The 25,230-nt window shown below is 48.2% G+C and overlaps 1 protein-coding gene across 1 annotated transcript in view; it reads left to right on the forward strand.

Moving 5' to 3' along the window:
- The first annotated feature begins 450 nt into the window (after positions 1-450).
- Positions 451-25,230, forward strand: part of LOC144824555 (Na(+)/citrate cotransporter-like) — a 740,241-nt gene continuing 715,461 nt past the window's right edge. The window contains exon 1 of the mRNA XM_078683616.1: positions 451-529. The gene's annotated coding sequence lies outside the window, so the exon portion shown is untranslated. The remainder of the gene's footprint in view (positions 530-25,230) is intronic.

A 25,230-nucleotide genomic window follows, 5' to 3' on the forward strand; every position in this document is an offset into this window, starting at 1 on the left:
CTCTGTTATATATCACCAACCAGATCTTGAGATTTATCAAATTGCATGTTTATCATACACTATATGCAACAGTACCGGTAGAATGATAAAAACATGGCCCACTGCTTATCTCATTGATTGACATGTTTTCTCCTAAATGTCATTGTAAGAATGTCTAGGTCATTTTCAGATTGCCATACCGAACACCATGCAATTTTGATAATATATTTCCAAGTTAGACCGAATCGGAGACACATATTTCTCCACCAGTATGCGCCATTTTAGTGACTGCGATACTAAACCGCTTCCCTCAGAATAATGAACACACCCGATCCTAAGTTTTAGTATCCCTTGCAACCAACATGCATCTTTTTAGATACTCCCTCCCTTACCAGTCTCACGCTGACGCGGCGTATCATGGAGTGACCCGGTGATTGGCCCGGCAGTGCCGAGCCCCTGAATACTTAGCATTGAGCGGCGGCACCGCGAGCATCGTGAGATGCATCGAGGTAGCGAGCTGTGCGGACGGCGGCATTCTGACGCCGAGAAGGTACGAATACATATACGAAGCATCACAGGCCTTAAGCACTACCAGACTACGCTAATAGCACCAACCCAGTAGTATTCTACTTCTCCGGCTTGAAATGTACCCACCAACACGCCGGGTTAGTTCGAACTCTAGACTCGATGTTAAGACTGAATTTTGATAAACATCACGACCCGTTTGCTATCCTTTACCTACGAATTTGTAAGTTAACGATGCACATCCCACATGCCAGTTTTCCAACCCTGTCCTTTATGAATAGTACGAGGTTCCATTTTAACTCCTACGCAATCCAGTTCTGATTAACAATACACTTCTTAACCCCTGTTAGTCTCATGTCGCACACTTTATTGATTTTTAGAACGGTGCCAGACGAGCACGGAAATCATAAAGTGACTACGGAAACCACAAATTTGACAAGTTTTTCTATGCTGACTCATGAGGATCACTGCCCAAGTAAGTCTCCCTCCCACACAAGTCACTGTCATATGGCTCCCTAGCCATAGCTGTCCTTTGAGAATTTCCTTCATTTCATTTATTTCAGAATTCGTAGGAGCGCGCAAAGGCCCAGCTGCTGACCGTCAGTTCCATGTAGGTAATTCCTACATCCCTTCTTAAAATACAGCCAATTCACCACTTAGACTACTAATGTTAGCCTTTATATTGTTCCATAGGCTCTCTATCTTTGTCCTGACGAAGACCCCAACACGAGGCGATAATAACCCTTCAGCGTACATGGGGGTCGAAGCGTAGACTACGCCAACCTAACACACCATAGGATCCAATGAAATGAATGTATCTCACCTATGTATGATGTGATTTGGGAACATTAATACTACTTTGATTGTAAAGGCGTATTTGATTTCAATGTGATGTTATAAATGTCACACCACCTTTACCCAGTCCCTCACAACCTCTTCACTTCCCTTCCTTCTCACACTGAGAGCACTTTTAATGTAATGACTTCACAATTACATTGAATTAATGTTGACCATTTATGATAAATTCCTTGTTGGAAATTTACATGAGTAAATTTTGCTAAAAATAAATGCAATTTGATTTTGAATATTGCATCTTTAACTCTACTTCATTGTATTTAATAATATGTTGTGTTTATCGGTATGAAGTAAAACTAAATAACGTCCTTACCAAATTGATTTATAACTCGGACCACTCCTTCGTGTACCAATTTAATGACCCAGGTCCAGGAGTTTTAAGGTTAACCCCTTTATAACTTACGACCTCTTTGCCAGGGCCGATTTTCGGCCGATTTTGGTACAGGGCCGATTTTGCAGTTATGCTGCAAAACGGCCCTGTAAAAAACCGGCCCCCAGGGGCCCAAAACCGGCCCCCACCTATGCAGCGCACCGGAGGATTGCCCGGTGCCCGCTATGGCCAGTCTGGCCCTGGGTATCAAAGAGCTCTGTGCTGGCACATCTTGTCAGCCATCGTGCTTGGCCATGCCCCTACTCACAACAATATTTACTGGCATCATTGTCACATCAGTATCATGGTTTCCTTTTCTTCACTTCCCTTTTCTCATCTCCTTACCTCAATTTCTCAGTTTCCCTCACCTCCATTTTCCAGGTTTTTATTTAGCCTAAATGCATACCTTCCTCTCTTATCTGGCTCTCTCCTTCGCTCTTACCATCTGTTCTTTTCATTCTTCTTTGGTGTATGCTTCTCATCACTCCCTTGTTTCAGTGTTTGTTCTCATCCTCTTCCTTCTATGTCACCTTACCTTCTACACTCATCTTTTCAACCATCTAATTGTGTGAAAAAGCCATTCTTTTCACTGTTGGCCTTTTTTGTTCACCTTCCTTCTTTCTCCTGTCACACCTTGCTTTTTGTTATTTTCTCCTCCCATATTTTTTCTTTAAGTTAGTTCTGTTTCATTCTTTCTTTATAGTTCTCCCATGTTTATTATTTTTAGCCCATTTCCTTTGGTCTTAGTGCTTCCCGTGTTTGCCTTTCTTTTACTTCTTGCTCTTTCTTTCTTTTCCAGTTTCTTGTTTCCTTCTCAGTTTTTCTTTTTTTGCTATCCATTTGTCTTTTCTTTTTCTCTTGTCATTTTTTCTCTTATTTAATTCTTCTTTCATTCATTATCCCGTGTTTTTCTGTGAGAAGCCGGATCAGTATAAAGTGCTCCCTTATGTAAGTGTTGAACCCTGCACTAACGCGGTCGACCTTTATGGTGATTTTAAGGGTTTAGATAACCATACAAAAATCTCTAAGTGGTAGCATTGGAGAACAGCCTTCAGGCTTAATCTAGGAGGAGTGCAAAGCAGCTCAGTTTACCAGTATCTAATATTTTAGTAAAGGCTAAATGAAAAAGAACTACACAGTGTACTTATAAAAATAGATATTTATTACAATTACTCACTAACACATTGCAATATCTCCTCCCCAGAGATATTCACAATGCACACAATACTTTGGATATAAAACAGCAATCAGCACCAGTAAACAGTGGTCCAAAGGGGAAGACCAGACCATATATCAAAATAGTGGGACACAAACAACGACCTAAGTGGAGACTGCACCCAGGAGACGAAGAAGAGTTGGGGGCCCAAGGAACATCCCCATCTGAGAGTCTTGGAACCCCGCGACGGCCGCATGAGAACTCAATACTGATCAGCAGGTACATCGCAGTTGCAGTCTTACCACAGAAGGACGAGACACTTGGTTGGAACCCAGAAGTGAGTTCGAGTCGAAGAGTACCTCAAAGCAGAGGGGACAAAGTCTATGTATCACACAACAAGATTCTACCCTGGCATGATGTCTGATTCATAAAGAAGATAGAGACACACTTTGCCAATTACCTATGTGCTGTTGGGCATCTCAAAAAAATTTTAGTACAGTCCTCACACACCACCAGGTGTCATGCTTCATTATCGTCAGTCCTCACTCTTTAAAAACCGCGTTTGATAAAGAGCGGGTCTACACGTGGAGACAGGGAGGCACTTCTACAACTAAGTGGGGACCCATGCTAAGAAAGTGAATGAGTGATGTTAAAAATCGATGCAAATACTACATGAAAATTTTAACTGCGGAAAATTAGCTAAATATTAAAACTAATAGAGGGGACTTGGGGGATTAGTGTCCCATCCCATCAGTGTCGCCAACATGTTTCTGCCTCTGTGGCCAGGTGTGTCCATGGCATTCACCAGGACATGAAAGAATGGGCTCCTATCTAGTCTCAAAGAGACTAAGATGAATCCACTTAAGTAGGTTGACCTTTGTCAAACTCTACTATGAACCTTCAGAAACCCCGGGTTAGGGATGTCCCATGGGAAGGGAGGAATTGAGGAACCCCTGTAGTCGTACTTGCCTCAAGGTGCATCCCTCGTGATGCTCCTACGTTCTGTCCTTGTTGCTTCCCCGATGGTGGCTTGTTGAGATGCCCAAAGGCACATTGGTAATTGGCATAGTGTACCTCTACCTTCTTTAAAAATCAGACATCTTGCCAGGGTAACTTCTTGTTGTGTGATACATGTTACTTGGAGGCCAGCTTACCTTGACTGCCCAGTAGCCTCTTGTTCCCTCCCCTTTTGCTTATTAGGGTTTTGTGCGTATTTGGGACATAGTCCATGCTGCACCTGGCATCCAGGCCACTTGAGTTCAATGATGCAGGTTAGATGAAGAGGCTTCACGTACGGGTACACTGAATCAATAGCTCTGCCCGAGCCACCAGGATGCTGAAGACAACAGAATCGATCTGTCCAACCAACCACGTCGGGACGGGTCAGTTATAGCGGGAACAGACTCGCCGACAAAACCTCTCGATGTGTCCGACTCTGTTGGCACGAGTCGGTCATGGTAACCGTTGCGGTCACTGGGTGATTGAAGGGAGCAGCAACATCGTGCACAGGGGTTTGGTTACAGCGTGTTTCTACAAAGGATGTCGGCCTCAATGCAACGAGGGGACAGCTCAGGCCTCGAGGGAACACAGATCCACCACTTCTGTTGTAGAGCCTTGCGGAGTACATGGGAGCCCAGGTTCGGCAAACCAATCAATCATGTTGCTGTGACTGCGGATGCAGGGGAGTGACTCTTTCACTCCAAGGGAGATTCCTTTGGATGTCTTTAGATGTCCACATTCCCCAGACGGAACATGTATGGAGCATGGGCACTGATGGTGCAGGGGGTTTGCAGGACAACAAGGTCAGGAGTCGACAGAGTCTTCTCCTTTGCAGTCTCAGTCTCAAAGCAGAGGACGATGCAATCAGTGCGGCGCGGTCAGCACGACTCGGCCAGGATATCCAGACGGTCAAAGAAGAGGTGGAATTAAATCTGAATCGAATCACATGACAAATCTAGGGACCCACCCACAGGTAAGTCCTTAAGTACCCTAAGGTGAGGGTTGGGATGATTCAGTGGTTCCTCCCAGAGGAGGGGTCGACCAGTGGGGAGGATACTCCCATGTCCTTTGTCCAGTTTCGCGCTAGAGCTGGGAGCCAACGGCTCCCTGATCTGGTTTGAACTGGAGCATGCAAGGAGTGCCCACACTATGTGTAGCTGGCAAGTGCCCCCACCCCAGCCCAGTACACTAAGTCCAGTTCGGGAGGTGGTCACACCTCCCTGTGACAGGAAACCTATTTTCCTACCTTCCCCTGCTTGGGTCTGACCCATCAGCAGGATGGCAGAATCGTGTCTCTGGTCGGCAGCAGCCATAGGTTGCTGTCAGGCTCTGTCAGATCGGTCCCAGGAGCATGGAGAGCCTCCCGGAGGGGCCCTGGAATGGGTGGAATCATATCTCCAGCAGGGGATACGGTGTTGGGGTATATTTCCAACATAATGAGTACCTTGAGCAACACAATAATCAATCAAAGACGTGGGTACACATAAAGAGTTCTTGCTCCTTCGTTGCATTTTCTTTGTTTCTTTAATCCTCCTTCTCCATAGGAGATATTAGTCATTCATTGAATACAGTGTACATTCCAGTCAATCTTACAGCCTATTCTATACCCAAAACATGTTTCGCCATTGGTTATTAAACCAATTTGACTTTATCAGGGCAGCTCACCTGTTTCGCATTGTTAAAGTGGCAAGGGGAGATTTACAAGCCCCCTGCAACACGTTTGTGCTGTTGTTCCCACTCAGGAAAGCCTTGTAAAAGTGATGCAGTGAAATTTACAAGATTTCACTGCACGACTTCTAGGATGCAACTGCATCAAAACCTCACGCTGGCTTGAAGCAGGCGTAAGGAATGACACGGTACAATAAGTATAGGTCTCCACATGCATTGCTGGAGTTGCGTTGTGCTGGAGACCCGACTCCAGCAATGCGTGACTTTTGGGCGAACAGATGCAAATGAATTTTTGACGCATCTGTCAATCCTTGCGCCACGGTGCGCCGTATTGTAAATACGAAGCACCCATGGTGGCACAAAGGTAAGGCAGGTTGGCGCAGGGAAACTGACGCATCTCTACAGATGCGTCAGTTTCTTGTACATCTGCCCCAAACAGTATAATCGTAGTCAGTCTCACACAGAAAGCTTCCAATAATCTGTAAGTCAGTAAACACTGTATTCAGAAGCTTATCTAAAAAGACCAAACCAAGTTAAAAATATTCCCGCTTCATGAGCTCACCAGTACTAAGGAAAAGTAAGTATATCCATTAGTCTTCTTCAATGTTACCGTAATCCATTAAACCGATATAGTCATCCTAAGTCCATAATTCCGAATATTAGGAGAGCACTCCTACAACCCTTGTCGATCGGCCCCTTGACACATTTTTAAGACATGACTTCTTTCCTTTTACCCTATATAATGAATGTTCTATAGTTTACTGCTCCATCACATGATTATAACAGTTTATTATTATGTCTTGTGACCTTTTACTATACCATTTTATATTATATATTCGTCATATCTCTTGTTTATTTGGACAAAACTGTTCTTTGAGTTAAGGGCTGCTCAGGGTGTTGTCCAGCTATATAATACTGCTCATAAATTGATTAGGAATCCCACAGTGTTTAGCTAAAACACCACCTCCAGATCCTCCACTGCATTGTTGTCGATGGAGAATGGATCAACTAATCGTCCAGATACAGGTGAATACCTGCAAGCGAGACATCACTGGGAAGCACCTTGGAAAGAAGCAGCTAAACGGGCATAAGACTGAGAGGGTGGACAGAAAACCACATCAGTCATTGATAATGAGAAATGTGAAGCATCCTCATGTCCATAACTTACAAATCTTCTCTTGCTAGGATCAGATCAATGATTTTCTGTAGGGTGGCCATCTTAAAAGTGAACAGTCTGCACACAATTGTACACCCCTTTCAAGGTGATGATCAGCAGGTATCCCCCCTGATCTCTGGCACCAAAAAACATGATAGGAAACCCCTTCACTCCACTCTTCCAGGGACACCAGGGAGATTACCTGCTTATCCAACCTGAATTGAATTCCACCATGGACTGCTGCTTGTTAGTCTAAGTCGTCCAGCCAGTGAGCCAATTGAGGCCTGGAATTGAAAGACAGAGAAGAGAATTTGGCTTGGTATAATGACCACACTATATCCCACCACAAAGCACCTTACATCAAATCCCCACATCAATCGAGGAACCTGTGAATACTGCTTCCAACAGAATTGGTCTTGGAACGATCTGGATAGAATACAGAATTAGGGACAAAACCCTGAAATTGGGCAAATAATAATGAATTGCACTTTTATGGACGTATAAGGCAGTTCCAAAGTATCTCTCATGTGGCCTAGTACAAGTGCCATCTCCTCATTGTCTACCAAATGATCCCCTCAGATCAGGCATGAAAGTCCTGATCATAGTCTGAGGATAGCCATAAGGAAGTGAAAGGCACAGTATAACTAAAAAAGTCCAATCTACTGGCCTGTTTCTTAGCCACCATTGTAGAAAAGTTTTCAGCCATAAAGATCCTAATGAATATACCAGAGAGTCAATCAATCAATCAATCATAGGCATTTATACCGCGCACTACTCACCCGGAGGGTCTCAAGGCGCTGGGGGGGGGGGGGGTCCGCTACTGCTCGAACAGCCAGGTCTTGAGCTTCTTCCTGAAGGAGAGGTGGTCTTGGGTCAAGCGTAGGTCGGTCGGGAGGGAGTTCCAGGTCTTGGCGGCCAGGTGGGAGAAGGACCTTCCTCCTGTTGTCGCTCTTTGGATGCGGGGGACGGCGGCGAGGGCGTGACTGGTCGAGCGGAGATGGCGTTTGGGAGCGTAGAAGTTGAGGCGGCTGTTGAGGTAAGTCGGGCCTTGGTTGTGCAGGGCTTTGTGTGCGTGGGTGAGGAGCCGGAAGGTGATTCTCTTGTTGATCGGGAGCCAGTGCAGGTCTCTCAGGTGTCTGGAGATGTGGCTTCGTCTGGGGACGTCGAGGATGAGTCGTGCGGAGGCGTTCTGGATACGCTGGAGTCTCTTCTGGAGCTTGGCGGTGGTTCCGGCATAGAGGGCGTTGCCGTAGTCCAGACGGCTGGTGACGAGGGCCTGGGTGACCGTCTTCCTGGTCTCGGTGGGGATCCACCGGAAGATCTTACGTAGCATGCGCAGGATGTTGAAACAGGACGAGGAGACGGCGTTGACTTGTCTGGTCATGGAGAGGGAGGAGTCCAGGATGAAGCCCAGGTTGCGTGCGTGGTCTGTCGGTTTGGGTGCGTTGCCCAGGGCGGGGGGCCACCAGGAGTCGTCCCAGGCGGAGGGTGAGGAGCCCAGGATGAGGACTTCCGTCTTGTCTGTGTTCAGTTTCAGGCGGCTGGTCGTCATCCAGTCGGCCACGTCTTTCATCCCTTCATGTAGGTTGGCTCTGGCGGCGGCGGGGTCGTTGGTCAGGGAGAGGATCAGCTGGGTGTCATCGGCGTAGGAGATGATGTTCAGGTTGTGTTGGCGTGCGATGGCCGCAAGGGGGCTCATGTAGACATTGAAGAGGGTGGGGCTGAGCGAGGAGCCCTGAGGGACGCCGCAGATGACTTCCGTGGCTTCTGATCTGAACGGGGGGAGGCGGACTCTCTGTGTCCTTCCGGCAAGGAAGGAGATGATCCATTCCAGTGCCTTCTCCTCGATTCCGACGTTGCCGAGGCGCTGTACTAGGGTGCGGTGGCAGACAGTGTCGAATGCCGCGGAGAGGTCCAGGAGGATGAGGGCCGCTGTTTCTCCGTTGTCCAGCAGGGTTCGGATGTCGTCAGTGGCAGCGATGAGGGCGGTCTCGGTGCTGTGGTTGGCCCGGAAGCCTGACTGAGATGGGTCGAGGGATCCAGTCGTCTCGAGGAAGGCTGCCAGTTGCTTGTTGACGGTCTTCTCGATGACTTTGGCTGGAAACGGGAGGAGCGAGATGGGGCGGTAGTTCTTGAGTTCGGTGGGGTCCGCCGTTGGTTTCTTTAGTAGAGCGCTGAGTTCGGCGTGCTTCCAGCTCTCAGGGAAGGTGGCGGTGTCGAAGGAGGTGTTGATGATGTCCCGCAGGTGGGGTGCGATGACAGCGTCAGCCTTGTTGAAGACGTGGTGGGGGCAGGGGTCGGTTGGAGATCCGGAGTGGATGGAGTTCATCGTGCTGATGGTGTCTTCGAGGTTGATCGGTGTCCAGGCGTTGAGGGTGGTGGTGGGGGGCGTTGGTGTGGTCGTGGGGAGCGTTGTTTGTGTGTTGAAGCTGTTGTGTATGTCAGCGATCTTGTTGTGGAAGTAGGAGGCGAGGGAGTTTCAGAGGTCTTGCGATGGGGTGATGTCGTTGGTTCCGGCGTTGGGGTTGGAGAGCTCTCTCACGATGTTGAAGAGTTCCTTGCTGTTGTGTGCGTTGTTGTCCAGCCGGTCCTTGAATGCTGTTTTCTTGGTGGCGTGGATCAGTTGGTGGTGCTTTCGGGTGGCGAGCTTGAGGGTCGTCATGTTGTCCGGTGTAGGGTCTTTTCTCCAGGCTTTCTCGAGGGCACGGCAGTTCTTCTTGGAGCTCTTGAGTTCGTCGGTGAACCACGGGGCCTTCTTGCTTCCGGGTCTGCTGGGCGGGGTCCTCAGAGGGGCGAGTTCGTCCGCGCAGGTGCAGATCCATTTTGTGAGGTTGTCGGCGGCTTGGCTGGGGTTCGCTGAGCTGGCGGGAGGGTGCTGGTTTAGGGATGCGGCGAGTTGGTCGGCTGTGATCTTGTTCCAGCTTCTTCGTGCAGCCTGTTGCTGGTGGTGGTGGACCGTGGTCCTTCTGAAGGTGAAGTGGATGCAGCTGTGGTCCGTCCAGTGGAGTCCAGTGGCGTGGCTGAAGGCGATGTCTTTGCTGGATGAGAAGACGGCGTCGAGTGTGTGTCCGGCGAGGTGGGTGGGGGTGGTCACCAGCTGCTTGAGTCCGAGGGTGGCGAGGTTGTCAAGCAGGGTGGTGGTGTTGCGGTCGTTGTTGTTCTCCAGGTGGAAGTTGATGTCCCAGAGGAGGATGTAGTCATAGGAGGGGAGGGCGTGCGGGCTGATGAAGTCAGCGATGTCTTCGCTGAATTGAGTGCGTGGTCCTGGGGGTCGGTAGATCAGGGTGCCCCTGAGGGTGGTCTTGGGGTCGGTGTGGATCTGAAAGTGCAGGTGTTCGGCGGTTGTCAGGGTGTCGTCGGTGTTGGTCGAGATGCGGATGCTGTTCCTGTGGATGATGGCGATGCCTCCTCCAGTCTGCTTGTCGCGGTCTCTCCTGATGATCTTGTAGCCCTCTGGGATGGCGATGGCGATGTCGGGCGCTGAGGAGTCGTTCATCCAGGTTTCCGTGAGGAAGGCAACGTCAGGAGCTGTGGTGTCGAGGAGGTTCCAAAGTTGGACGGCGTGTCTGTGGACGGAGCGGGTGTTGAGCAGGATGCACTTCAGGTGGTTGCTGCTGGTGTTCGGCTTGGTGGATGCTGGTGCAGTGCAGGTCCGGATGCAGGAGACTTTGCTGGACTGGCAGGTGAAGGGTCCGTGGGTGCGTCTCGGGGTGGCTCGGTAGCACCCAGGGGTTCGGCCGGCGTTGAGTGCATTGAGGGTGGCGGCGTCGTACGTCCGGCGGGTGGGCTGGGGTCTGCGAGGGCCAGGGGTCCTGGCGCTCGGCGCGGTCCAGGCGCGGACGGGCGTAGACGGGCTTACCTTTGGCGCACCTTCGGCGCTCAATCGGTGCTCCCGCTGCGCGCGTCCGCTGCGCGGTCGCTCTGGGGGCGTCATAAGAGGGGATCCGGTAGGGAGGGCCTGCGGGGAGGTGGGGAGCGCGGGAACCAATCGGCGGCCGGGGGGCGGGGTCTCGTGGGACCCGGCGGGAAGCCTGGGGGCTCGGCGGCGGCCCTGTGGCGGCTGGGGTGTCGCTGGGTGGTCCTGTGGCGGCTGGGGCGTCGCTGGTTGCGAGGCTCAGGCAGGTAAGGAGGAGCAGGCGGGAGGTGTGGGGGTGACCAGGCCGAGGGCACAGTGGTCACTCCAGGGCAGCGGTGTGGGACCCCTTAAGAGGGGATCCGGTAGGGAGGGTCTGCGGGGAGGCGGGGAGCGCGGGAACCAATCGGCGGCCGGGGGGGCGGGGTCTCGTGGGACCCGGCGGGAAGCCTGGGGGCTCGGCGGCGGCCCTGTGGCGGCTGGGGCATCGCTGGGTGGTCCTGTGGCGGCTGGGGCGTCGCTGGTTGCAAGGCTCAGGCAGGTAAGGAGGAGCAGGCGGGAGGTGTGGGGGTGACCAGGCCGAGGGCACAGTGGTCACTCCAGTCCAGTAGCCCCATGTCATCTGAAGCAAAAGAGGCCTCCTACGGCACTAGACAAGCACATCCCTAACCAACCTGGCCACTTCACCTAAGAAAGGTAGAGGAGTTGGCTTAACGGCTAAGGCGCTCGACCTCGGACCTGGGGATCTGGGTTCGAGTCTCGGTAACGACGCTAAAACCTCCTGTGATTCTGGGCAAATCACTTAATCTCCCCGTGCCTAAAAATGAAAGTGTGTGTCCTCATGTAAAAACGTAACTTGTACTATGTAAAGCGCTCTGATACCTGATTCGGTTCGGTTCGGGTCTAGTTCGCGCTATATAAAACTCTACAAAAAAAAAAAGAAAGACAAGGAGGTTGAGCCACATGGTGACTCAGGACATCCAGATGTAGCCACCGCCAACATAAACCGGTACATGTCTCGATAGGAAAGGAGCACCACCATCTTAAAGCCACACCAGATACCAGGGGAGAGGTGCTGCCAACAAACCCACCCACCTTGACCGGCCCTGCCACTAAGGCACTAGCAGTGAATGAACAATCAAAACAGAAAAATGCGACCCGTAATCTGCCTTGCCAATGAGTCCTCCCGCCCGACTTCATACAGAAGGCTGCCAGGCCTAGAGAAAGAAGAACAGGAAGGTTGATGAGTAACATTCCCTTTTACAGGGCCTACTGACTGGAGGTGGCAGAGAGTTAAAAAAAAAGTTTTTTAGCTGTAGAGTGTCCGTCCAAGAGGTGGACATTGTTAAGGAACGAAACAAGAAAAGGAACTGAGATGTAAATCCTGAAAGGGCGGCCTCGTTGTCTGACTGCTTTTTTCTGTTACCAGTGAGCGGTCACCCATGTTTATTCACTGTTTTCAATTAAAGATTAAGTCTTGCAATTTCATATACTTGCAAGACATTCAAGCAGATGAGTCTGACATGTAATTGATTCCTCACCAGCCCTGCTAGCTTTTCAGTAGCTCTGACATGTCAAAAATCTCAGTAGGCTCTAGCAGGCTTGTTTACCTCTTGTAGGACTAGATATTATGCGTATAATTTGAGCACTTATCAAAACACTTATGTACATGTGCCAAGTACCGATCCTCACCTGATTTGGTGAAATCCTCTCTGTGCACGGGGATTGTTCCATAATATAACAGCAATAACACAAAAGATGAATTGGAGATGAAAGACGGTTCGGCAAAATGCAGATTTCATGCAAATTATCGAGGTGTTTCTGTTTTTGATTGGGGTGTGACCTCTGTTGATTTATCCGCATCAGGATTGCTTGGCAAGGGCTGGCATGTTGGAATAATCCCTGTCTCTCCTGGATGTAGAAGGCGAGGGCCGCGTGCCAAGCAGCTACCTCACCTCCGGGGCGGCGGGGCCACCAGTAAACCTCTGCCACACCTCGGAACACAATCATCAAAGAGAAACCCGCTCCAATTTGTGGCTTGCTACTGGTGGGGATTTTGGTTTTGCCGCCCAAGGTCTTTGCGTGGTGACGTAGGCGACGGCGTTTCACTCTCTCTCTTAAAATAATATAGATTTCATGGTCACCTGAATTTTGCGGGCAGGACTGATTTCTGTGGCCTGAAGGAGTTCTGAAAGGAAAAATAGCAGAGATGATTAATGCACCTACACGACGACCTCGAAGCCTCTCTTTAGAGCACATAAAGAGTGGACCATTTTACGTGGGAAAGAGGATATAAATATAGGTATGCAGGTGAGGCATGAAGATCCTGTGAGCAAGAATAATCACACACCATGGTCCTCAGCATCCCTCGATCAGTGGCGCCTCGTGCCCCAGGCTGAATTGCCCATGAACTGTCAAGTTTTTTTTAATGCATGCATTGCAGCCTGCTTTTCGAAAGAATCGGCTTCCTGTGGTCTGGTAACCTTGAATTTGTCTCTCAGAAGCTGGGAAAGGACTCAGTGTGAGAGCAATTTACACCAACTCGAAGGAGAAGCGTCTGAAACTCAGACTGCCCACTGTCTCTTTAAATGTAGACCACAAAGCAAACATATAAAGGATTACTTGTCGCCCTTGAACCACTACTGCTCACCAATTCCTGGCAACCTCAATATCCAGAAGTATTTCGTTTATCCTAGCATGCGTGTATTAGTTCAGCATGCACAGCGGAACCTGTGGGGCACATAAAGACGGGGACCCTCAGGAAAGAGATGGAACACGTGTTGCATGACTCACGTTTGGGGGCCCACTAACACTACTTATCACTCTACTCGAAAGGTGCAGGGCGCTCTCCAGCTTCCAAGTGACAGTAACGTAATTCACAGAAGAGCACATCAGTTTTCCATTCCATAACTGAGATCTTATCTCTAATTCAACTGAGCTGGCCAGAACACGTCTGGCTATATTTCCTTACTGAAATAGCCATGTCAAGTGCCTCACATTTGCATTTCCCCTTCCATTCCTGCTTTTGGCCATCCCTCTCTCTCCGCCAATCTCACCTATGCCCCTTCTTTTTTTATCTCTTTCCCTCTCTCCTCCTTTTGTTAACCTCCTCCCCTCTCACCCCCTCCCTACTCCCATTGTCTCACTCCTTGTCTCTCTCTACTCTCCCTCCTTCAGTTTTTTCTCTTCTTCCTTCTCATCCCTTTACCTCCACCTTTTAGAAATGTATACATGCATAGTCTGCAGTGAATGTCATGTCTTAATGAACAGCCTGTATTCTACAGCATGTTAACACCTTGGCTGCGCCGCCGATTGTGCGGACGTGCGGCACTTCCGCAAAACGGGCGGGGCCGCGTCGGCCATTGGCCGACGGCAGCACCAGCGAGGTAGCGTTGCCGTCAGCCAATGGCCGACGGCAGCATGGAAGGGGTTAAAAACTGGACATGTTCAAAACAGTATGTATGCAGTATGCAGTATGGTATGCACTGCCACTGTCCCTGTGACGTTAGTGCTAAAAGAATGATATTAGCTGTGACCAAGTGTGTGTTTCTGTGCTTTCGGTTTGCAGTTTATTTCTCAAAACTGCCGGAGGTAATTTAGAACAGGTTTCTGACAGCCATAAACTAACATCTATGCTGTATGGGAGATTATTGCACCGGCCTCAGCCTGTGAAGATAATGCAGAATGGTGCTAGACAGTCTGTCTGTGCACGTGTCACCTGAGATAGTGTGACACTTAGGCAACTGAGATGGCTCAGTGGGTAACTTGTTCATGTTGGTGCCTCACACATCCATGCTTCCTGTTGGGCCAGGTCCCATGTGGACAGCAGGGGCGCAACACAGGTCCCCGCAGCCCACGCAGTGCGGGGGGGCCCCTAGCTCCAAGGGGCCCCCTCGGCACTGAACTCTGGCTGGGACAGCTCCTGATTGAGCCCAGAGGGGGCCCCTCTAAGTACCGTGCAGGGAGGACCCCTCACTTTTCGTTACGCCAGTGGTGGACAGCGACCATTTCTGATGCTTTGCAGCACTTTTAAGATGTTCATGCAGTATCTTGTTGCTCAAAAGGATGCCATTTCTGATATTTACATGTTTCCCGCATCTTTATTGCTTGATTTTGCTTGCGAGAAAGTGTCACTCCTAGTCGTTGAAATGTCACTCATAATTACACTGACATTTTGAAAATGTCACACATAGCAATCTGAAACCTTGGCAGCTATGAGCCAGGATAAACCTCACTCTAGGCAAAGTCATGAAACTTCATCTGTCTTCATGAAACTTCATCTGTCTTCAAGAAGGATGAATTTTCTCAACTCCACCCACTTTGTGGGCAAATATTTAACTTCTTATGCAACTAATCTAAAAACAACGTTCCAGGAAGCTTGGAGCTTATCCATCAAGGACTAGCAGAGTATTTTAAACACATGATGAAATCCATATAGAATCTAATTACATTTTATAGGGGAGAGGGGTGGAGATGGGCAGGCACTGCAAAGAATTTTACTGTGAATAGTGTGTCAAATGGTTGATAGTTCAGTTACATGGGATCAACAACACTAGTCAAAACTACTCAGACTATAAACAGGCAGGCACATTGGCATACCCCGCTCCAAGTAACAGGCAGGTTGTGCTGAAGCAGACCTTCGCCAGATAGCCACATTCTACAGTAGGAGATTGTGTGAGTTGGGGGTGGGTCATTTTGTGGCATGGAGATGGGTCATTTTGGGTCCTGTAGTCAAGCTGTGGGCACTAGTTCTCTTTCAGTCACAGAGCCACAGTTGGCCAGTTAGCAGCTCTGCCTTTACGGTTTTGTCAGTGAGTGGTGATTTCATGGTATGTATGTAAAATCCTGGTATGTGATGATTTCTTTTTTTGCTGATGCTTGCATGGTTCCTCCCTTTTGGCTGTTAAAAATGTCTTAACTGTCTGAAATTACAGATCTGCTTCTTTCTTTCCCTTGCTGAACACTATCATTGTGGCACTCAGTAGTACTATTTGTCAGTACAAGGAGGCGTTGTGAGTCAACACTAATCAATTACATTTTTGGGAAAATATCACAATAATGCCTGCTATCACGATCTGTAATTATAGCGCATAAACCACAAGTATACGGCAGAAATGGAGCTAGATGTGTCTCAAACAAATCAAACACACTGGAAGTTATCAACCTTTAAAAAAAAACACTGACGGAAATGGAATTGAAACATCTAAAACGGGGCTTACATTTTTGCCCTACTAACAATATTGACCTAGCAGAAACAAGGATAGACCTTTATAAATATGTTAGAAAAGTCAAATTAGCTAAACTCTTCATAGAAAACCCAAAGATGGCACAGTACAGTAAAAGGATTACAGCTCCGGACATGGAACTTATGGCAAAGGATGCAGAAAGCTTTGTTACCCTTATGGAATTGGATCAAAACCCTGAATGTGAAAGGAGAGAACTGCGGGCACACTGCACACAATTGGGAGATGGATGCAGTAAAAAAAAACTCAATCCAAATTCTACCCACAGCTGACGCAGGGCAACAAAATCGATGTGTTTCACGACTGTGTAATAAAAGACTTGTACCATTTAAATCATTCAAAGAAAAAAGACACCTTTCCCAAAATGAGTGTATTTCACTAAAAAACTTAAAAAAATTATTATACAATCGACATAAAAATGGCGGATAAGGGAGGAAATGCCATCATCCTAGAGAAAGAAGCCTACATTCCGGAAGCTTACTCACAGCTGAGAAACAGAGAGTATTATGAAAAATTGAAAGCAAATCCGACAATGAAGTGAAAAGAGGTGCTGGATGCCAAACTTGGTTCCTGGATGCAACAAAACTTACTGGATGAGGATGAAGTAAAATATCTGAGGAGGGAACATACGAAAATGGCGACGATATAGTTCCTCCCCAAAATTCATAAAAATCCCACTAAACCACCAGGGATACCAATAATCTCAGCGAAAGGAGCATTATTGGAGCCAATGGACAACTTTTTGGATGTGTTTCTACTACCTTACATTAAAGACTTGACATCATACTTGCAAGACATAGGGGACCTGCTGAGACACCTGCAGGAAACTCCATGGCAAACAACATATAAATTGATATAGATGGATGTGATATCATTATATTTGAACATCTAAAATGACATTGGTTTAAAAGCGTGTGAACACTTCTTACAAGACAGAAACATCCAGTTGGCTGATCACAATAAAATGTTGTTAGAAATGATCCATATGTGCTTGGAACAGAACACGTTAATGTTCAGGGAAGATGTCTATCACCAAGTGAAAGGTACGGCGATTGGCTTTTCCTTCAGCCTCAGTTATGCCTGCTTCACCATGGGATGGTGGGAAAAGATCTGGGCTTGGAAAAATGAAAATGACAGTCATGTGAGTAAAACTATAGCATGGCTAAGGTATATCGATGACCTGCTAATAATTTGGGATGGAAACAATGAAGAATTCGCCGATTACTTTGAGATATTGACCAACTCGGAATTTAATTTGAAGTTCACATATGACATCAGTGATGAACGTGTCGCATTTTTAGATACTGAAATCTATATCCTAAAAAATGAAGTACACACAATCTTGCATCGAAAAAGCACGGCAAAACAAGGGCTGTTCTGCATGCAGAGAGATTCCACCAAAGTAGTTTAATCAAAAATATCCCCTCTGGGGAATTTCTCAGAATCAAAAGGATGTGCTCCCAGGAGGAAGAATGGCAAAAACATAATCGTCTGGCAACAGAAAGATTTAAAAAACGAAAATATAACTCCAAGGCCATTAATACATCACCACAACGAACAATGATAGTAACCAGAACTAATCTGTTAAAAGAGAGACAAGCTCAGGGGAATGATGATGAACAGAAAATACGTCTTATAACAACATATTCCACGGAAAGTCAACAACTCATGAAAACCATGCGTAAGAATTGGCACAATTGCATAAGGACCCAACAGTCTCTAAAATAGTGGGAGACCATCCAAATATTACTTTCAGACGGGCAAAAAACATAAGGGATCAACTGGTCCACAGTCACTTTCAAAACCAAAAGACGTGGTTGAAACTCAGAGGCTTCTTTAAGTGTACCAATTGTAAGGGCTGTGCTATTGCCAGGAATGCAAAAGAGGTAGTGATGGCCAACAAACGTGTTTGGAAATGTCAACAGCTGATCAACTGCAAAAGCCAATTTGTAATATACATAATTGAATGCCCATGTTCCATGAAATACGTGGGCAGCACGATATGTACATGCCACAATCAATACCGACAGGAGCAATGCAGTTGCCGAACATTTGGAAAAGGAGCATAGGAGCAAATGGAAAGACCTGAAATTTTATGCTATGGAAATGGTGGGAATACACCCAAGAGGAGGAGACAGAGAAAAAGTTCTCAGGCAGAAAGAATCACGACACATCTTGAACTTTCAGACTCTCATTCTGAATGGATTGACCCAAGACGAAGAGCCTCATTATCATTTGTTAACTGACTTTGAGTAGCTCCATGGTCAAACTTATAGAAGATCTCAGTATAAATTAGACAGTGTCCTCCCAGGATTTTTAATCACACTTTAGAAAGTTTTTCAATATTGATTTTTGTGGATAAGGGGTTAGCTTAGCACAAAATATATTTTTTTCTTTTCACTATCAAGTAGGCACTATTGTTCCCGTGTAAATACGATTTGAGATTTGGAGAATAATACAAATAAGCAATTTAAAATTGTTTGTGGAGTAAGGAAACGAGGCAAATTAAGGTGATAAAACACATTATTGTGAATTGTAAAAGTAGGGGGTAAGTGTCCGGAACCCTGTTTTCCACATTGGCAAATAAACTGCAGGATTGCCTGACAGTATAGAAATCCAAGGCCCACTAGAGGGCTGGAGTGCGAAGGAGGCAAATGTTTATGCCCACTTGAGGGCAAGATCAAACATGTTGAGTCAAATGTGGAATTGCTTTAGGAGTAATATGAGCAGTTGGATGTTTATGCGCTGTAATTGCAGATCGCGATAGCAGGCATAATTGTGATATTTTCCAATAAATGTTATTAATTATTGTTGACTCACAATGCCTCGCAGTACTAACAAATAGTAATAGCAAAATAATTGTATTCTACCAATTATGGATCTAATCCTAAATCGATCTTAAGTATTTACACAAATTGCACATATTGGTTTTTCAATGGTTTTCACTGTTTACCAAGACGAACATGAAGAGTTGCACTACATGACCCAGAATTTTTAGCTGCTGTTGGCTGGAAATGATGTAATCACTGGTGTTAGATGTATAAAAAATATGAAAAAAGCGCAGTCACAGTTGGTCTGCTATTCGCCTGAGCAAGGTCTTTGGAGAGACGCATAGAGATGTTTCTGGCATGCTGAAATAAATCGGAATGGTGATAATTGCTGTTTGGTTTACTCCTTAATCGCGAGTGCGTTCGGAATCACTGTGGGGAAAAGTGGTGTAATACATATATAACTCTGAAACTGCGCCTGCTGGCGGGCTGTATTCCATTAAAGCGGGCTTTGAAAACGAACCTTTGTGAGGCGTTATTACTAAACAAGGACCCTGGTATGGTTGGATTTATAGCGGCTTCCTGGTCGCGGTAATACGCCTGTCGCAACAGCGGATCCCTGATGGTGTCCAGTGGGTGCTGTCGTTTGGGAGCGAAGGTGGGGAGACTGAAATCAACAGGGGATTCCAGCTCCATTGCTCCGGTTTGCAGCCAACAAAGCAAGGCAGGTGCGGGCAAGAAGACTCCCGTTTATTAAGGCTTATCGCGCTGGCGTGGGGGTCACGCCCACGGTGGTAATACTAGGGAAGAACTACATCACCCAGCATGCCTCGCATGAGGCCACACCTACCTGAGCAGGGGATGAATACGAAGTGCTTCCCAGTGAGCGCCCTCAGCCAGCATTTGCCTATCTACGCCACTGAAGAAAGGTACTTCACCTGAAACGCGTCTGGCGTTTGTTACACGGACATTGAGAACTCTGAAAATGCGCCTGCTGGCGGGCTGTATTCCATTAAAGCGGGCTTTGAAAACTAACCTTTGTGAGGCGTTATTACTAAACAAGGACCCTGGTATGGTTGGATATATATATATATATATATATATATATATATATATATATATTACCTACTGGCGGTCGCCAGTAGGTATATATAGTTAGGATTTTTTCTCTATGGGATTTTTGAAAATTCTATGTCTAATAACTTTGCCGTTTGTGGACGGAATTGGCTGAAATTTTCAGGAAAATGGCACATTTTGTTTCTGAGCAGCCTTTGAAAATTTGGGGGGGGTTCGTCAAGGGGGGGCCGAGAAAAAAGGGGGGTCCCAAAACGCGTTTTTCCCATGTTAATTTCCATAGGGCGGTTGGCCTCACTTTTAGCCCGAACGGCTGAATGGATTTGCACGAAACTTGGCAAAATTGTAGGGACTGGTAGCCCGATGTGCCTTTTGTAGGTCTCAATATATGTGCTCCAGTGGATTTTGAGAAATTAACGTTTAAAAAAAGATATATATCTGTAAGCGCGGACCGGGCAGCGGCCTAGGACGCGTACTTTTCGCGCAACGGAGCTTTGTGAAGCGAAGCTGATTGGTTCTCCGGCGTCTGTCAACATTCCAAACAGTCCGTAGTGGCCGCAAACAGTCCGTAGTGGCCGCCATCTTGTCTCTCGGTAGGATCGAGAGACAAGAGGAGGCCAAAGCGAAGGGGCAAATGACCATAAGGGGGAATAGTAGATCCTCGCTGACCCCCTAGGTTTGATGTGGAGGTTTTAAAAGGGCCCCGCGGGGCAAAAAAAAAAAATTATAATAATAATCTTACGGCTGAATGGATTTGCACGAAACTTGGCAAAATTGTAGGGACTGGTAGCCCGATGTGCCTTTGCTAGGTCTCAATATATGTGCTTCAGTGGATTTTGAGAAATTAACGTTCAAAAAAAGATATATATCTGTAACAGCGCACCGCTGCGCGTACTTTTCGCGTTACGGAGCTTTGCGAAGCGAAGCTGATTGGCTCTCCGGTGTCTGTAAACATTCCAAACAGTCCGTAGCGGCCGCCATCTTGTCTCTCGGTAGGATCGAGAGACAAGAGGAGGCTAAAGCGAAGGGGCAAATGACCATAAGGGGGCATAGTAGATCCTCGCTGATCCCCTAGGTTTGATGTGGAGGTTTTAAAAGGGCCCCGCGGGGCAAAAAAAATAAATAATAATAATAATCGAACGGCTGAATGGATTTGCACGAAACTTGGTAAAATATTAGGGACTGGTAGCCCGATGTGCCTTTGCTAGGTCTCAATATATGTGCTTCAGTGCATTTTGAGAAATTAACGTTCAAAAACAAGATATATATCTGTAACAGCGCTCCGCTTCGCGGAGATAAAATTATATCTGTATTACCTAGCTGTTGCTAACACCAGTTAGCGACGGCTAGTAGGAGATAGCGACCATCTTGGGCCCCACTTTGCATGTGAGTGATATTTATCACTAATGACATGCAAAGTGGGCATGCCAAGATGTTAGCGACTGGAAACAGTCGCTAACATCGCTATCTCCTATTATCAACTTTTGGAAATATTCGAGATAAGCGCGAATATCTCCAAAAAGTAACAGCTGCCCTGAGCAGTTCTTAGCCATGTTATCCTATGGGAGGTGGATAACATGGCTAAGAGGATTAGCTCGGTAATGCATGAATATCGCTGAGTTTTCAGCGATATTAATGCATTGCGGTCGGTTTTTATCGTATTTGCGATAAACTTTGATAATAGCAAGGTTTATCTGCGATAATTTCTGACGGTAAAAAAATCTTTGCAATGCATCGTTAGGGATAAATATCGCTTAACTTTGGTAATATGCCCCAACGTCTGTTAACGTTCGATTCGAAGGAAATCAGGAAGTGTTGAAAAACATTGTCTGCGCCATCTTGTCTTTTTTCAAATGCCACACTTTTGTCGTGCACGGCAGCCATTTTAGATGCCTTGACCAGACCCACTCTGTGCACGCTGTCGATCCTTAGCATGGCTCCCCACCCTCGCAAGCATCTCCCCCAGGCAGTGGTCACCCCCGCTCTCTGTCTTATGCATGGGTAATAAACCTCCCCCCATCTGCGCTGCTCTTTCCTGAGAATCACACCCTGTGCCCGCCCGACACCTCCCTTTCGCTCTATTCACTACTGCACCCTCTGACACTCCTTTTCCTCTGTGTCCGATTGTCCAGGCTGGTCCTAGGGTATCAGCTAGCCCTGCAGATGTAGTTTATGGCCACAGCTGTAAAGATTCACCCCTCTTCAAAGGAGTTATAGTAGATCAAGGCCCACACTCGATGAGATCCGTCACAGCAGAAGCGTTGCTATTATCTGAAAACCATCCTGTATTGTGATTGGGGAGGGGACCGAGCGTGAAGCGGAAGATTCCAGGGATGACTCTTTGTACATCAAAGTTTTTACAATTATGTGTCACATTAAAAATATATAGCACTCCGACAAAGTAGTAAGATTATAAAACTTTAATTTATAAATATATACAAGAAAACAAAAATAGTAATAACATATAAACATTTTTAGGGAAAAACAACGAAGTAGCGGTCGGCTGTGCGAATAGTCCCAACGCAGCACAACGTCCAGATTTCCGGCGTGGGGCGGGTCATCAGTAGCAAACTGTTGTGCGAATAGTTCCAAGGCAGCAGAACGCGCTGAAATCTAGATGACACGAAAGTGATGTCTAGTAAGTTGCCACCCAGCAAATAACGGCGTGGGGCGTCGCGGGGGGTGGGTCTTCAGTAGCAAACTGTTGTGCGAATAGTTCCAAGGCAGCAGAACGATGGCACCAAGGTGATGTCCAGTAAGTTGCCGCACTGGTTTTGGTATCCTACAATGCTGCTCCGAATAACGGCGTGGGGCGCCCCGGGGGAGGCGGCGTGAACGGGCCTCTCCAGGTGGAGTGTCATCTGTTGTAGTGGGGCGCCCCTTTACCGTTTCAGTTGCCATTCCGTCCGTTTTTGGTCCACTGTGTCAAAAGCCGCAATTCAGCTGAGTTGCGCCCACTCTTGCGGTGCAGCGATAGGCGGCTGTCACAGGACTCTCAAAATGGCGGCAGGCTCTTTCCTTTTTGGGCCTGGTCCACTGAAATGGCCCTGGGACACCTTGGAAATCGGATGCTTGTCTGCTAGGTCTTGGACCCCATTCTCGAAAGCGTCCCCTCCGCCTTGAGAATTCATCAAAAGTTTTGGGGGCCCCGACTCCTGCAGGCTTCTGGTGGGGAGCGGCTGCCATGATTGCTCGCGGAATGACTACGACGGAGCTACGAGATGGTGGTGCTCTCATGCTGACGCCAGCTTCAGTCTGAAACATCCAGAAACAAGGTGGGGCTTTCATCGTTTGGAAAAAAAAAAGTTTTCATCCAATGAAAAGTGTTGTTTTTAGGTCATATGATCAAGCCTTCCATCATTAGGAAACCAAAAGTAAAATGAACCAATGAAAAGTTTTATAAACAAGTCACATGACCTGTTATGCGGCATAGGGTATAAAATGCGGAGAAAATACGTTGGCACGTGAGGCGGCGTCAGTAGCGGACCGATGTGCGAATAGGCCGAAGGCAACACAGCGCGCCAAGATCCGGATGGCACCGAGGTGGTGTCCAGCAAGTTGCAGCACTGGTGTGGCCATCCTACAATGTTGAAAGTCGGCGTGGGGCGCCCCGTTGGCCTGTGAGTTTGCGTCAGTAGCGGACCGATGTGCGAATAGGCCGAAGGCAGCACAACGCGCCAAGATCCGGATGGCACCGAGGTGGTGTCTAGTAAGTTGCCGCACTGGTGTGGCCATCCTACAATGCTGAAAGTCGGCGTGGGGCGCCCTGTTGGCCTGTGAGATGGTGTCAGTAGCGGACTGATGTGCGAATGGGGCCAAAGGCAGCGCAACAATATTTTCTGACTGACACCACAAGGCGCTGAGATGCCAAGATCCGGATGGCACCGAGGTGATGTCTAAGTTGCGGACTGATGTGCGAATGGGGCCAAAGGTAGCGTAACAATATTTTCTGTATGGAAGATACCACTAGGCGTTGAGATGCCAAGATTCGGATGGCACCGAGGTGATGTCTAGCAAGTTGCTGCACTGGTGTGGTCATCCTACAATGCTGAAACTCGGCGTGGGTCGCCCCATTAGCCTGTGAGATGGCGTCAGTAGCGGACCGATGTGCGAATAGGCCGAAGGCAGCACAACGCGCCAAGATCCGGATGTCACAGTGGTGGTTTCATAGTTGAGAGGCACTTCATCTGCAGTGGGGCGCCGAGATCCGGATGGCACCGAGGTGATGTCTAGCAAGTTGCTGTACTGGTGTGGTCATCCTACAATGCTGAAAGTCGGCGTGGGGCGCCCCATTAGCCTGTGAGATGGCGTCAGTAGCGGACTGATGTGCGAATGGGGCCAAAGGCAGCACAACGCGCCAAGATCCGGATGGCACCGAGGTGGTGTCCAGCAACTTGCCGCACTGGTGTGGCCATCCTACAATGCTGCGCCGAAAGTCGGCGTGGGGCGCCCCGTTGGCCTGTGAGTTCGCGTCAGTCAGTGGGGGCTGTTTGAGGATCTGACTGCATTGGAAAGCAATGTGATGCTGTGCGTCGCCCCCAAGATGGAGGTTCCTCGGCTGCAGTGGGGCGCCCCTTGGTGTTTCACTCGCTATGCAGCTGAGTTGCGTGCGCACTTGTGGCGAATAGGCCGAAGGCAGCACAACGCGCCGAGATCTGGATGGCACCGAGGTGGTGTCCAGCAATTTGCCGCACTGGTGTGGCCATCCTACAATGCTGCGCCGAAAGTCGGCGTGGGGTGCCCCGTTGGCCTGTGAGGTGGCGTCAGTAGCGGACCGATGTGTGAATAGGCCGGAACCAGCACAAGGCGCCAAGATCCGGATGGCACCGAGGTGGTGTCATAGTTGAGAGTTCTGAGCAGCGCTTGTAACACTGTCTGAAGCTTATTTGCACCTGCTGCAGCTTCACTATTGCCCTGGTGTGGCCTAAGATCGCCCATGACATAGGCGGCCACCTCCCGGGGTCCGGCGGAACTTTTTTCCTTTTCCTTTCTGCATCTTGTCCCAAATTCGTTTGACCTGAAGACACGACCAGGTCCCTGAATGTGTGCAGGGGGACGCTATTGATTGAATCAAAATGGCGGCTTCACACAAAGCTGACTCAAGCGTTTTCTGGTGGTTTCATAGTTGAGAGGCACTTCATCTGCAGTGGGGCGCCGAGATCCGGATGGCACCGAGGTGATGTCTAGCAAGTTGCTGCACTGGTGTGGTCATCCTACAATGCTGAAACTCGGCGTGGGTCGCCCCATTAGCCTGTGAGATGGCGTCAGTAGCGGACCGATGTGCGAATAGGCCGAAGGCAGCACAACGCGCCAAGATCCGGATGTCACAGTGGTGGTTTCATAGTTGAGAGGCACTTCATCTGCAGTGGGGCGCCGAGATCCGGATGGCACCGAGGTGATGTCTAGCAAGTTGCTGTACTGGTGTGGTCATCCTACAATGCTGAAAGTCGGCGTGGGGCGCCCCATTAGCCTGTGAGATGGCGTCAGTAGCGGACTGATGTGCGAATGGGGCCAAAGGCAGCACAACGCGCCGAGATCTGGATGGCACCGAGGTGGTGTCCAGCAATTTGCCGCACTGGTGTGG

This window comes from Lissotriton helveticus, chromosome 3_1 (assembly GCF_964261635.1).
Source record: "Lissotriton helveticus chromosome 3_1, aLisHel1.1, whole genome shotgun sequence".
NCBI lineage: Eukaryota > Metazoa > Chordata > Amphibia > Caudata > Salamandridae > Lissotriton > Lissotriton helveticus.